Raw genomic sequence first — 15,732 nt, 5'->3', positions numbered from 1 at the left:
TGGTCCGTGTGAGGCTTGAACTCACGACCTTGGCGTTATCAGCACCACGCTCTGCCGACTGAGCTAACGGACCTAACATGCTTTCATTTAACATTTTTTGTTAGATCTATTCCTTTAAAAAAGAGAGAAAAATGAAATGTGGCAACGGATATGAAAGGGAAGGAAACATCATAATCCAGGTAGGTAAGAAGCCAATAAAGCTACTAGCCAGCTATTATTATAGTGTCTGAGGTGCATCGTTTCATCATTGGCGCATCTTTCCTTTTCGACCAAATCCCTCAAAATTTATCACAAACATTTATTTAAGTCAAAATATAATTTTACTGAAAACCCAAATGCAAGGCTGGAGTACGTGAACATCCCAATGTGAGTCGGATGTGGTAACCACTACATGACTACAGAGACCAAAATGAGGGACAGGACAGCTTAAGGAAGAAAGAAAACTAAGAGAAGTTTTATTTTGTGTATAGTGACAATGAGAGTCAAATACAGCACACAACATAATCAGAAGGTCTTGATCCTCCATTTCGAAGTGCATGTACGAGGAAATCATATTGCAATATAAGTAGGTATTGAGAAACTTAATGAATATATGAACTTCATATATGCACCGCATCTGATTTATCATCACGGGTTTATTACGAATCAACTTAACGGCCTGCTCCCAGTTGGCTTGTTAGCTCAATTGGTAGAGCGTTGCACTAGTATCGCAGAGGTCAGTGGTTCGAATCCCGTACAGGCCTGATTTTTTTCAGGTCTGATTTTCGCTATCGCATAATTAGCGCTCTCTACTGCGAAGGGATCGTGCATCATACGTTTCTTTTCATTATTGTACAATGACGCGGGATTTTTTCTCTGCACTTGGGTAGACGATTCGCCGTACTATTTGGGCAAGGGATTTGTAAGTATAAAACCTTAATTGCTGACTGTGCTAAGTACCTGGGAACGCCAGTCTTTTTTTTTTTCTTCTTTATTTTCGGTTTGGATCACCTATCTGGTCCTTGGCCTTTTTCGGTGGGTCCGAGCTTGGTTGTGGCACATCCAGGTTTTCAGCTTTGCTGAACTTGGTTGGTTTCCTTTCCTTTTTCGCCTTTTCAAGCAGGCTTTTTGAGCCCTTTCCTTTTTCATTTTTGAGTGATGGTTTTGGTTTGCGCCAGAACATGTGTTGTGCATGCTGGCGGAGATTACAATCGATGGATACCCTATTCGTATCTGGTATCGCGGTATAAAACCTTTCTGTTCAATTTGCAAAACGATGGGTCATAAGGCTTCTGATTGTGCTTTTAATGGGAAATGCATGAGATGTGGGGATGCCGGTCATTGGGCTCGTAATTGCCCTTCTCGTCGAAGTGATAATGTCTGCGGCCCTACGCTCCCAGGAGCTAGCGTTGTCCCACCGGCTGCTGATTTCCCGCCAATCTCCGCTGGAAACGCGGCTAACCTGCTGGTCAACGCTCCCATTCCGTCAAATACGGTTGATCCTGTCGTTATCACTGTTCCTAGCGAAGTTGTTAAACAATCTGAGGCCTCAGAACCTAATTGTAATCCTGGTCAAAATACCAGCCAACCAATTAATGTTAACAATACTGTCGTAGAAAATAGTAGTAACTCTGGTCAAAGTACCAGACAAATAGTTAATGTCAATGATAACAATAGTAAGTCTGGTACCAGACATGTAACTAAGTAAATAATAGTAATTCTGGTCAAAGCACCAGTCAAGTAGTTAATAGTAGTAGTAAGTCTGGTCAAAGCACCACTAAAGTAATTAATGTTAACAATTGTTCTGTTGTTGGTGACATTGAAGAGGATATCACCGAATTTTCTTCTCAAGACTCTACCCCTGTCCAGGGCTCTGAGTCCCCTGTTATCTCGGAGTTTTCCTCTCCTCTCACGCGAAGTGTGTCCTTTGACAACTTCGAAACTGTCACCAGAAGGCGCCCTGCCAAAAAACGTGCGATGGTTCCATCCAATGCTCAATTGTCCAGCACGATCTCTAAGCGGCCGAAGGCTGTTCCCAATCTTTCTAATAAGAAGGGGAAGCCTCAGCCCTGGCTTTCATGAGGGTTATCCATCTTTTCCTCATGTCTTTGTCTGTACTTACTTTAAATGCTAATTGTATCAGAGACCGGTCTAAGCGAGATGGTCTTGTGCAGTAGTTGCGAAACTTACCTGTGAGTGTAGACCTGGTCTGCCTCCAGGAAACGCATTGTACGTCCGCAAATGAGTGTCGTTCTTGGTTTCTTTCCTCTGGCTTTAACTCTGTACTATCTCCAGGCTCTACTCATTCTCGCGGGTGTGTGATTCTTTACAGCCCCACGTTGTCTTTATCTAACTCTTGGACCGATTCTGACGGCCGTTTTCTCCAGTGTGAATTCTCCTTTCGTAACCAATCTTTCCGTGTCTGTAGTTTGTATGCTCCGAATCGCAACCCTGCACGAGACCAGTTTCTAGACGGGATCCACCCTCAAGTGGACCCCTCCATTCCTACGCTATTGCCCCCTGTCCCCCCTCCTCAAGTTGGCCGACATTAAGTCCTTGGAGAATCGTAGGCAATTGCAATCGTTAGTTATGTTATATAAGTGCAAAGTGTATGTATGTATGTAAGCGGCGAGGTAAATATCCATCGCGAGCCTTTTCTAATCTCTTATATTATTTCACCATGCCTCGCTTAAATTTTCTTAGGGAAGCTATTTCATCTGGAGAACAAACTCTTTCTAGCAATGTTTCTTGCAGATGGAGTGCACCTGTTTTGAATCAAGTTAAAATTGACATTCAGGTATTTCGCTTTGTTCTCTCAACATTTATGTTTCCTGCTTATTACTACATCGTTCAATGAATGGTTAGGGGAGAAATTGCCGTTGTTTGAGATTCGCCAAAGTTACAATTATCTGTTGTCATCAGCTGTTGGGTTTTTATCATTGACAATTGAGTATTGTTTTGCTCACCAGGTTGCAGTTTTTTCCGTAGAGTATGGGAAGACAGTACAATACAAGGACATAGCTAATATTATCTCAATAGAGGATGTCTGCTCACTATGATGCCGCCATAGTTGACGCAGGTTTCACAGTAACCAAACATGTTAATGCAAATTATGAGGAACGTGAACGTTGATATGAGCCACCGGAAAAATCGTATGACAGCAATTGATGACTGTTGATTGGAACTGTTGTCTTTTGTTTTACTTTATTTCGCCCATCAACCATTGTGAACATTGTGGTGTCTGTACACTATAACAAAACTCAGTCAAAAGAAATATAAACGTTGCGATCATTCCTATAGAGAAATGAATTTCTTTGGCATTATCTGAAAGAATCAAGGTTCAAAATCTCTACCCTATTCAAGACAGAAGGGGCCTGTCCGGGATTTGAATCCGGCATCTCTCGCACCCTAACCGAGAATCATGCCACTAGACCAACCGGCCATATTCATATTAATATTAAATTTTTAAATGTGTGAATTTCTTTTTATGAGAAGCAGGTGTTAAGTGTGTTTTCAGATAATCACTTTGAGCTACCTTGGCCCAGTTTTAAAGCGAGTGATGTTTTCAAGATATAGTCGTTAAAGTTGCCTTAACCTGCCCTCCTAATACTGTCCCTCTAAAACCTCTCAGTTTAGGAAATCTTTGACATTTAAAGTTGTTGTTGTTGTCTTTTATTGTGGTATAGAAGAAGTACACTGGTTGATAAGAACGAGCAACATTACAAGGCTGGTATACGTATCAGTTCGGATGCCGATCAATTGGCCCCTGGCCTATATATCCTTGTATCTTCTGGGAAGTTTGAATGCAGCTTAGGCTGTAAAGCTTCGAAAATGAGTATTTCATTAACTCTGACAGGTTGTTTTTGTGCACAATTAGTTTTCTTCCAATTATCTTCCCATCTGTGTAAATTAAACGCATTGTTGGAGGTATACAACACCTGCGAGCTATTTTTTCACTGATGAAGAACATTGTGATGTAGTTTCAGGGGATGGAAGAAAAACAGAGGTTTGGAAAAGAACCATATATATATATATGTGAAAAAAAGTTACATTTGTTTGGTCCGTGTGAGGCTTGAACTCACGACCTTGGCGTTATCAGCATCACGCTCTGCCGACTGAGCTAACGGACCTAACATACTTTCGTTCAACATTTTTTGTTAGCACTAGTTTTATTCATGTCAGATCTATTCCTTATAAATGATTTTAGAAAGAGAGAAAAATGAAACGTGCAATGCATATGAACGGGAAGGAAACATCGTAATCAGAGAGGTAAGAAGCCAAGAAAGGTACTGGGCAGCTATTATTATAGTGTCTGAAGTGCATCGTTTCATCATTGGCGCATCTTTCCTTTTCGACCATATCCTTCAAAATTTAGCACAAACATTTATTTAGGTCATCTCAATTTAATGTTTCGTTTCCCACCTCCTCCCTCTCGTGAAGGTGAGTCGGTCGGTCGGTCGGTCGGGTAAAAAAAAAAACCCTACACTTGAAGGGGTCTGGGTGGCAGAGAAGGCCGGGCTGCTAAGTACGAAAGTTTGGTTACAAAGTTAACTCGAAAACGTGGTTTCTTCGTTCGTTATTCTTTATTTGGAGACAGTAATTCATGTGCACCTGTGATAAGATTACGAAAAGAGAAGAGGGTTGTGGCCTTACCTAGGGTAAAGTTCGTTGACAAGAACTTGTCGTTTCAAGAAGTGCTCACCGATGTGTATGATGGAGATTTAGATGTACGTGTCAAATGTAGAGTGGGATTTAAAAAGCCTGTAGATGCAGAACCGAAACATTGAATTTCGTTTCAGTCGATCTCGTAGAAAACGTTGGAACGATTGTTAATGTCCACGGTGCGAACTTTGTAGATTTTGATGTTCTAGACGAAGAACCACAGGCAAAAGCTGTCAAGCCATTGAATGCTTTCGACGTTCTGATTAAAGCGGCGAGCACAAAGATACTTCCGCCGGAAATGGAATGGGTGGAGCTGCATAATCATCTTCCACCCAAAGCAATGGGTGGAACTGCATAACCATCTTCTGCAGCTCGCAAAAATCCTATACCCTGGTGCAGGTTTTCCTCCTGCAGAGGTGAAATCTTCAAGTGCGTTTCCATTTTAGAATGTTGTTTTTTTCCTCTTTTAATTGATACAATGGTATATTGTTTAATATTAAACAATCTTCATCGTACGCCAGGATCAATTTCATGCAGTGATCCAGTGAAAGCAGTATTATTCGTGCAAAAAGTTTGACCTGATCTGTTGCGGATGTGGAAGCACAGAACCCGATGCATCAGTGAATGAAGATGAAGGGCCAATAAAAGCGGTTCACCCTGTTTGTCGGACCTGCTCGGAAAAGGGTGCCAAGCCTTTTGTCTCCGCACCGAAAACAGTAAAATCATCCGCCGGCAAGAAGAAGAAGAAGAAACCTTGAATGCAAGTTCGTGTTAAAACTAAAGTTTCAGTCGCCCTCATTATGAGATTGAGACTGACAAGCAAGACTGTTAGAAAGTTACTGTTTAATGAAAAAAGCTGTCTTGACGAAATGTTCTTTTCCAAGAATCATTCAGTTTGTGTTCCAGTTACTTTTGCATGCTAAATCTCACATTTAGTCTTGAAGGTATAATTAGATGGTAAAAGATGTATATTAAAACGACTGTCAAATGTCTAAAAAGGCTTTAAAAACGATGCAGGAATTGTTTTTTTTTTTACTTTTCCAAAAAAATGGGTCGGTCGGGCGATGGGAAACGAAGCATTAAATTGAGATGGCCTTAGGTCTACAAGTAATTTTACTGAGAACCCAAATATTCCTGGCAAGGCTCGAGTATGTGAACATCTGAATGTGAGTCGGATGTGGTTACCACTACATGAATACAGAGACCAAAATGAGGGACAGGATAGCTTAAGGAAGAAAGAAAACTCCAAGAAATTTTCTTTTGTGTATGGTAACACTGAGAGTCAAATACAACACCCGACATAATCAAAAGGTCTTGGTCCTCCTTTTCGAAGTGCATATGCGAGTAAAACACATTGCAATATAAGTAGGTATTAAGAAATTTTCTTTTCACTATTGAACAATAAGCTCAGTAGTATTCCATTGTAAATTTAAAAAAAAAAACATAGCAACAGATGGAGAATCCGGGTATCGATCCCGGTACCTCCCGCATGCTAAGCGGGCGCTCTACCACTTGAGCTAATTCCCCTACTTGATTCTAATTAGTTTTACTGGCGTAGTGCAAGATATTGTGTGTGCTCTTTACCAGTCATTGATATTTTTTGAGCTTTGTTGATCAATAACGTTATAGCTTTGTACCCTGAGCAACATTTGATCTTGTAGTCCAGTCTTTCGGGTGGGAGCAATCCAGTATCTGGATGAGAGTAGTCCTGAGAATGGCTGTGGTTGGTTAATAGTAACAGACGTTTCGTCAACCTTAGCAGAAGTCATCGTCAGAGCATTCGTTGTCAGTTGAGTGCTGTAAGTCCGATGCATGTTGACACAAATGTTTACGGAGAATTTCAGACTGCCTCTTTTGCTGTGGTGAGAGTTTCCAATGAAACACAATTTGCAGCCGGAAAGTGACCCATACTACAACCCGCGAGAAACTTGCAACTAGTTTGCAGCACGACGGGCAGCCTGTTCGACAAAAAAATTACCTTGATCGTGTCGAAGAAAAACTACAACGATGATTTCATTCGCCATAACAGAGTTATCCTCGGTTAAAAACCTCACAACTGACGTCACGCTAAAGGTTAAAGAAGTTAAACGGTTTGCATCAGTCAGTGGTAAATCAATGGATCTTTAGATCGATGGATCAGTAGATCGATAGATAGATCGATGGATCGTTATAAGATCAATGGATCAGTAGAATGATAGAACAATAGATCGATGAATTGGTAGATGGATTGTGCGCAGTTTCTGAAGTGGTCCACTGCCACCCTTTTTTGGTATTTTAGTCACTACCCTCTGTATTGCATGAAAAGGATCAAGCTTTATAGACACCTCATCAAAAATAGAATTCAGTTTATGCCTCCACTGGCAACAGTTGTCAATATAGAAATGGTTAACAACACAACCTTTAGAGGCAAGTCTGTCTTTTAAACTGGTCAACAGATCTTCAACTTTATCAAAAGTTGTTCCCTTGCAAAGTTTCCAGGCTAAAACTATACCAATTTCGTTCATAACTATGAATAAACTGTCATACAGCTGTATAAAGACTGATAGTTTCGAAAGAAACTGTTTGGGGCTGCGTCGGTGGGAGTAACGAAATAATTTGGATCTATCAACAAAGTTGAAATGGTAAATTACTAAAGCTGACGTTTCGAGCGTTAGCCCTTCGTCGGAGCGAATAGAGGAATTGTGGGTTTTGTGTGCTTTTAAAGGCAGAAAATGGAGCTACGTTATTGGTGGGAGCATGGCAACGAGAAAAACATGAATAAATTAGTGGAATGAAAAGCGTTCGTTGATCCCTGTGGGATTTAGACTGCCGGTTTGAAAGATGAGCTTTTGTTCAAGATTTTTACGGCTTTCCGTGCCACCTAAGTGCAAGGAAAGACCGCAGATTGCCATGTGTTGCTTAGAATGATTAGGTAAATTAAAATGTCTAGCGACTGGTTTCGATGTGTCCTTGTCATTCCTTTCCACGTCTCGAAGGTGTTCTCGGAATCGGTCACCTAGTCTTCTGCCTGTCTCGCCGATGTATATCTTTTTGCAATAAGTGCAAGTTATGCAATAGATTACATTGGCGGAGGTGCACGTGAAGTGATCGGTGATCTTAATGGATCGTTTAGGTCCCGATATTTTATCAGTGTTGTGAATGAAAGGACACGTTTTGCATCGTGCACGATGCAAAATAAGTCGCAGGTGTTTTATACCTCTATCTAGGCGTTTGATTTGCACAGACGCGAGGAAAATTGGAAGAAAAGCCTAAGCTTAATAATTCATGTTTAAAGTTATAAAATATAAGCTAAATCAGAAACAAAAAATTGTTGAAAAGTAAACAAAAAGGTTTTTTTGCTTGTAATGTCAATCCTTTGACGCTCATAGAATTATTTGATGGTGAGCTAGCTGGGTGATTGTGTAGTTTGTTCTAGACAATTGGGGCTTAGCTCTTAATCAGTGGAATTCAAAAGATATGTTTTTGAGAAAGATCCCTGGGCCATGAGAAGTAGAAAGCAACTTTCTCAACAAAATATCACGTACTGATCAGACTTCCACTGTTAAATGGCTAAGCGCAAACATCTGGAACAAACAATTCTTTAATTTGCACTTTATACTCGAGCACAAGAACTCTGTTTTATCCTGTTTTAATTAACTTGAAAGTTATCTTTCTCAGTTTGATTGTCTTATTATTAATGATGCAATTATTTGAATTTCTCACAGAGAGAATGAACCAGCAAACCGACCTGTATTAGCCACCATCTCGAAAGAGGTCAAAGAAATAGAGCAGATTCAAAATGAACCTCTTTGTACCGAAAGAAGAATTCTAGGTATGTTCAAACGGGGATTGTTTGGCCGAATAAACGCAATTTGTCTTTAACTTTGGATTGATTTTAGATGAGGCAAGTTCCCCATCTTTCCCCTTGCTCACTACAGCCCTGAAAACTGACAATCTTTTTTTATATAACTGATCTTGGCATACCTACCTTTCCTTTCAGATGCTATTTCTCAAAACTTTGCATCGTCAAAGAAAGGAAGACGACAGGAAGAAAATGGTACCTACGAGCAGTATCAGAAGGAGCAAAAGAAGCGCCAGAGAATTAAAAGGGTAAAAAAAGTTGTTTGGCTCTTTAACACTCAAATATCTTATCAGCTTGTATGTTTGAATAAATTTCAGAAGGTTTGAATTTAAGTTTGATCTAAAAACTGGTTAAGGTTCAAGTTACACTGTAGATCTGGTGATAAAAAACTTTTTATGCCAAGAACAACTCAAACCAGTGACACTGAGGTTCATTCAAAGGCTTTATAATTGTTTTATTGTAGGAGTTGTTCACCATTCAGTATTATAAAAACTTCTTTCACATTTTCCCTTTTAGAAACTGTATAAGAGACTCAAAGTGGCAAGTGAAGAAGAGAAGAGAGAACCAATTTTTGAGGCCCTGTATCCTAGTCTTGTCTCCTCAGATGAGTCTAATGAAAAAGATCCCACATCAATGGTGACAAGGCCCCTTACCTGGTGGACGGAAGAAGTTACCAACTTCTTCCATGTACTAGACCAGAGTTATAAGTCTTCCATGACGAATCAGCAAAAGAAGCAGTCAGTGAAAACATAGTTAGTAGAGGGGACTGGTTTGGAAAGCCGGCTAACTTCAAAGGGCCGGGCTATTGTTTCGCTTTTGAGGTTGAACCGTACCATCACGTGACCAGTACCGTGCACACATCAAGATAAACATGGCTGACATGATCGATTTATTTTTGTTTGGAGACGATTTCGACGCTGTCTTAGAAATTTTAGATGAAGAAGAAATCGATTAACACTTTGAAGAAGCTGCCGATGAAGTAAGAGTTTAAATCTGCTCAAAATTAAATGTTTTAGCGTAAGCAAGGAAAAGATCACCCGTCACTCGATCAATTCTGATTTGTGCTCAAGCTTGAAACCGTCTTTTTATTGCGAACTAAGTGCGAAATACTTATCTTAATCAGCAATTTTATTATTCAAACAACAACAAACATATGAAACATATGTGTGAACTGCGGTTATGAGATGTATATGAGAACGGTCCTTCGCAGTAAAGCACTATTTGAGCAATAGTGAAAATCAGACCTGAAAAAAAAAAAATTTCAGGCCTGTACGGGATTCGAACCACTGACCTCTGCGATACTAGTGCAGCGCACTAGTACTAGAGCGCTGCACTAGTATCGCAGAGGTCAGTGGTTCGAATCCCGTACAGGCCTGAAATTTTTTTTTTTTCAGGTCTGATTTTCACTATTGCTCAAATAGTGCTTTACTGCGAAGGATCGTTCTCATATACAATTTTATTATTATTGACCACTTTGTTGATTGTGCTTGGATTGTATCCTTATTTTTATAAATGAAAGCTAACTCTTAACTAAACGCTATCAACGCGAACTTTTTGTTTGCACCGATGACAGGTTCAACTCGAAAGCATTGTATGTCAACATTGCCACAAGAAATGCAAGAGCAAGAGTGGACTGAAATGCCACATAACTGTAAAGCACAAAGTTATCGAAAAGGAAGACCAAGGGAAACGACAGAGCTATTTAACAGTCGAAACTTATTCAAGGATTGTCGAGAAAGCCAAATTAAAATTGTGCGACTGCAAAATGTACCCACAGCTGAAAAAAGAATCAAGTCCTACAACTGCAACATAACATCAGAATTCTTTGAAATTCAGAACTTATATAACCGTTTAGTCAACTCTGGAAACGTTGAGAGATTTTATGCTGCTTTTTAATCAAATATTGCTTTGCATTCTGCGAAGCATTTTGAAGGATTATCAAGGAATGCTGCTACCCTACTTTCAACTAAGGTTGCTGACAGCATGCTTGCACATAGTGCTGAAGAGAAATTACTTGCAAGTCATACGTGTGTTTCATTGACTAAACTGTCCGATAAAGAAAAAGCTGGACTACAGTACATTGGAGGTTCTGTACTCCACAAGCTTTACAACAAGCATGCAATTGTAAAGAAATTATTAGAAACTGAGCAAGCATGTCTGTACTTAAGGCTGGGAAATTAGAAGACCCTTCTGCTATGAAACAGAAGTAAAAGTTTGCTCATTTTCTTTTGCAAAGGACATAATACAGAAACACAAGATAAAACTAAAACAGCTGAAATCAAAAGCACTTCGCAAAGACATCATTAGACCCTCCACAGGAACTAAGGCAAAATTAGACTGAATTGCTTTTAGTAATTATCATTTATTATTTAGGACAACTTCAACATACATACCATATTTCTCTGCCTATAAGCTCAGGGCTTATAAGCTCGGGGGGGGGGGGCCTTATACGTGGATCAAAAAAAATTTCAGTTAGAAACTATAAACTCTTTGGTGCAAAAATGCACGAAAAGAACATTAGAAACATGATAAGAAAGACAAATTCTTTATCTATTAAGTAAAGAACAGGTTCAGTACTACTTGTGTGTTTACTCTTTGTTTCGATCTGAGAAGTACTCCTGTAGCTGTGGCTTTAAATCAGAATCAATGCATTTAGACAGTGTGATTTCCATAATATTATAGGCATGAGAAAATAGACCAATCAGTTTGTAAAAGTTGAAATTCAAAGATAAAAGAAAAAAATGGGCTTATTTTTTCTACAGACTATCAAATAGTTTGCCTATTTTTTCACAGTCATATGACAATCACTCTCTAAAAATCTCACTGTTTTTTTCTTTTGGGAAGAGGGTCATCAGTCACATTGACCCATGATTTGCTTTTGTCTTTCCTTCCCCTGGTATTGCCAGACTGGCATGATATAGATCGCTGTATTCGAATGTTGTTGTCATTGTACCCAAACATTCTGATGTCTGGATTGTCACATCTTCTTCCATGTTTTCTTTGACTGCCAAAATATTCTTCTATGGGATCTTGACAGAATCTTTCAGTTAAGACATATTCAACACCCTCATTAAGAAGAAACTTGGTTGCTTCCACAACTGAATAGGATGTAATCTGTAGACCCTCGTATGTCTGCCAAGATATAAACATTCTATTTCTGGCATTGGCTGTGAAATTCCCAGGTCGGTTGAGTGTGCATTCTTTCCACTGCTTAAGATATCCAAGGAACTCATCTTCAAGCCAAGGGAATCTTGGATCATCAGTGGATGTGTAAGGAGCAAGGAAAGGTTTTCTCTTCCTCTGATGTTCAATTTTACTGCGTACATTTAAGCAATCAAAGAAAGAGTCAAACATTTCACAAAGCTTCGCTGTACCTGCTGTACCAGGAGGGCCAAATGATCTTAAAACAGCTGCCATTGATGCACTTAGCACTTGAGCTGCCAGGCTGACACGCATGCTGGAGTACGAATTCAGCTTAACATGTTCATATGTAATTCTAGGAAGCAACTTCAAGCCATTCTCTGCATCTTGATAAAAGATTTGGGTGATGTGCTGCCATAATAAGTAGTGACCATCATTCCACATATACCTGGAAACAATAATCAGTCAACATTAATATGTATGCAGCAAATCATTGCCAACTTACAATATCATATAAGGAGTTATTAACAGCAAAATGTAAAACATATATAAATGCAAGATAATAAGCAGATGGGATTTCTTGTGTATAGATGGACAGCTGCTGTCCTTTGCTGTCCCAATAACAGTTACGGATATAAGATTGCCCATTTGGCAATTTAAATTATCCCAAAATGGCTTTTGATTAGAGAAATTTAGAAACCTGGATTAAAATTTAACCCTGGGTTAGAGCTAATCGGCCTTTGAACAACTGGGCCCTGATCATAACCATTCTATTGGCTGTTGGACGTAACTGCTGCCCCTATTGTTACTGGGACAGCAAAGGCCAACAGCTCTCCACCTGCACAGTAAAATTCCTTTTGCTTTTTATCTTGAAATTGTTTTGTAAACTCATACCTGGTACAAGTACCAGATCCAGAATGATACAGACAGTTTCTTGTGGTCTTTACAAGATGAGGGGCATCTGAGAAGAAGTATATAAACCTCTGTGGTGCAAACAAATTGATTGTGTGATAGCACACATCCTTGTCAGCATTTCCATCAAGACTCTTATGCATTCGGTAGAATCTTCTATTTGGTGTGGCTCCATCTGAAGTAGAAGCAATAACCCAGAGGTTACAGGTTAACTCCAAAATAGCAACAGCCTCCCAGAACAATGGCATTATCTGGGCAGAAGTAGCTCCATTGGTAGAAAAGTGGGCCAAGCAGAACTTCAACTCTGTACAAACACCTCTGATGAGGAAAGCAAGAGCATGAGTTGCAACCTCATCAAGTTTTTCCAGAGCTCCAAAGTTGACATCAGGGTCACCAAGATCCACATATCCAATCAATTCGCCTGTGACCTTATCAAAAACAAGATTTGACATGATTTTCATTTCGTCAAATAGCAAGACAACATATCGTTGCACATCAAAGTACTTGTCTGTTAATGCTTTCAGTTCTTCAATCACATTCTCATGAAAGCCCCTTTTGGGTCTAATAAAGTTTCTATAATCCCGCAGTGTTCTTTGGCTTGGCAGTACTAGTATCCCACTTTTTCTTATTTCCTCGTAGCAAGATGGTGATTTGGCTGCTAATGACAAACAATAACGAATTATCATTGGGTGATATCTGACACCAGTTGATGTGCTGTTGTGGAGTTTCTTTTGTTGTTGCCAAAATAGGCTCATGAATGGTGTGATCTCTGCCTGACCAAGTATATCAGTCATGTCTTTACTGAGTTCATGATCAATCTCAACACTTGATTTCTCGATTTCAAGTTTCATTTCTTGAAGTTTCTTTTCAAGGGTTGCACATTTCAATCTTTGCATCTGCAAAGTCAGTTTTAATCGTTCTGGAGATGTCTTAGAGACTGGGGTATTGAGATGCGCTGGCTTAGCTAGTTTGTTCTGCTTGGCCCTTTCTTTTAGCCGAGACTCATGTGAATATCCATAGCAACCAGCACACTGCTGGCCCTCATCCTTTGTTAAAATTTCACATCCTCTCATTCTCCAATACTGCTGGTGTGGAAATGAACTATCGTCGAATAGTGGATCGACAGATTTCGGGATGATGTGGGGTATTACAGCATTGGATAGTTCATGTGGAATTACTCCAGGACATATGGAGTGGCTTTCAACATCTTTCACAAGGTCAGAAACTGTGATATTACTGACTGATCTTAAATATCTAGAATACAGTTCATGGTCTTCAGCTATGAGCCATCCAAAAATTGAAATTGTGTATCCCAAACTGTCATCTATCATGATTTCAACTTCTGGCAACAAAAAGGTGTTTTTCATCTTTCTCAGCAATATTCTGTCATTTAACTCTTGAACTGACCAGTCACTGAGTGTTTTCAAAGGATGAACTCGTTTGCAAAGTTCTACAAAGTTACTATAACAAGCATTCTTTCTTTTGATTTCAGGCAAGTCCTTCACGATCGATAGCAGTCTTCGTGGCGCTAGCTTTTCCTTTTGGTGGCTTTTTTGGGGCATATTTAGAGTCGGTAGAGAACCAAACTTCGGTCTTTTCTTGGTCATCTTTGAAGACACGACTAAAAGCAAAGTTAAATAATTTATCTATCAGTAAGAAAGGCGGAAGAGCTTTGGTTAGTACAAGACATGTGTTGCCATCACGGAACACAAAAGTAAACATCGTCAGTTCCAAGTTATAAACACACATCTGATGTTTGTAATCCCCTCTACTAACTACTAACTACACATACACCTTCGGTTGTGCTGTGCCGCGCACAAAAATCCTACATTCCATACTGGTAAGCACCATACACACACAAGCTTTAGTCTGAATACTTACCAATTTCTATATCATCAAGAGCGAAATGCTTCTCGCATGTAAAGACTCTATCGCTGTCAATTTGTTTCTGGAAATCTTTGTCTACTTCTCTTGATTTTGTGAGTTCATTCAGCCAGTCTGCTCTCCACTTTTTGTATACTTCGTTCCTCGGAGCGGGAAGTTTCCAAATGCCTATACCTTTCGATCGCCTGCACGATCCACAGCCAACCACGGAACAATTATCGCCAGGCATTTTAAACTTAATCTAGAGTAGCTTTATTACGATTTACAACTGTTTTTTCTTTTTTTATCATAATAACACCGAAAAGAACACAAGACAGCGTACCGTACTCAAGTGACAACCGGCGCCACATCTCAGTTGAATCCTGTGCTGTGCACGGTATTGGTCACGTGATTTCTAAAAAATCGAACAATAACCTCCTCTTTTGAAGTTCACCGACCTTCCTAACCAGTCCCCTCTACTAACTATGGTGAAAAGAAGGGTTGGTAGACCAAGTCATAGAAATAGTGGAGAGATCCCAGAAAAATTGCACTGGGCCGCCACTTTATTAATCTAATTTTAATTTTAGTATACAGTTACTCAATTCTCTTCAAGGGATCATCTCCTATAAACTTGCTATATTTTTACCCAATGATACAGATAATTACGTATGATGCACGTTCCTCACAGTAGGGAGCGCTATTTAAGCAATAGCGAAAATCAGACCTGAAAAAAATCAGGCCTGTACGGGATTCGAACCACGGACCTCTGCGATACTAGTGCAGCGCTCTACCAATTGAGCTAACAAGCCAACTGGGAGCAGGCCGTTAAGTTGATTCGTAATAAACCCGTGATGATAAATCAGATACAATGTATATATGAAGTTCATATATTTTGAACTGCGGTATTAGATACGTATGATGCACGATCCTCGCAGTAGGGAGCGCTATTTGTGCAATAGCGAAAAGGTCAGTGGTTCGAATCCCGTACAGGCCTAATTTTTTTCAGGTCTGATTTTCGCTATTGCATAAATAGCGCTCCCTACTGCCAGGATCGTGCATCATACGTATCTAATACCGCAGTTCAAAATATACGAACTTCATATATACATTGTATCTGATACAGATAATGTAGGTCTGCCATCTCCATTCTTCTATTCTCTCTGAATTAAGCTTTTAATTTGAGAATTTGCTGATTTCAGTTTTTTCACAAGAAACCACCTCATTTGGCAAATTTAAAGTGAGACTTCTGTACAATCATGGTCAATTACAAGAGAGTTTGAAGACTGTAAACACATACATGTCTAACATGTAATATTTTGAGCAATTTAAGTTAT

At 39.6% G+C, this 15,732-nt stretch overlaps 3 non-coding genes and 1 pseudogene across 3 annotated transcripts; 1 reads left to right on the top strand and 3 right to left on the bottom strand.

The window, feature by feature from the left end:
- On the bottom strand, positions 1–73 carry Trnai-gau (transfer RNA isoleucine (anticodon GAU)). Its single transcript has one exon. It is a non-coding gene; the product is annotated as a tRNA-Ile (tRNA).
- Positions 74–1,255: 1,182 nt separating this feature from the next.
- LOC148723494 (uncharacterized) lies at positions 1,256–14,973 on the top strand (annotated as a pseudogene).
- Trnai-gau (transfer RNA isoleucine (anticodon GAU)) lies at positions 4,037–4,109 on the bottom strand. Its single transcript has one exon. It is a non-coding gene; the product is annotated as a tRNA-Ile (tRNA).
- Trnaa-agc (transfer RNA alanine (anticodon AGC)) lies at positions 6,096–6,168 on the bottom strand. Its single transcript has one exon. It is a non-coding gene; the product is annotated as a tRNA-Ala (tRNA).
- Positions 14,974–15,732: the final 759 nt, after the last annotated feature.

The sequence above is a fragment of the Stylophora pistillata genome, chromosome 9 (genome assembly GCF_964205215.1).
Source record: "Stylophora pistillata chromosome 9, jaStyPist1.2, whole genome shotgun sequence".
Taxonomy (NCBI): domain Eukaryota; kingdom Metazoa; phylum Cnidaria; class Anthozoa; order Scleractinia; family Pocilloporidae; genus Stylophora; species Stylophora pistillata.
Note: the sequence above shows the minus strand (reverse complement) of the source record. Positions and strands in the feature narration are given on the sequence as shown.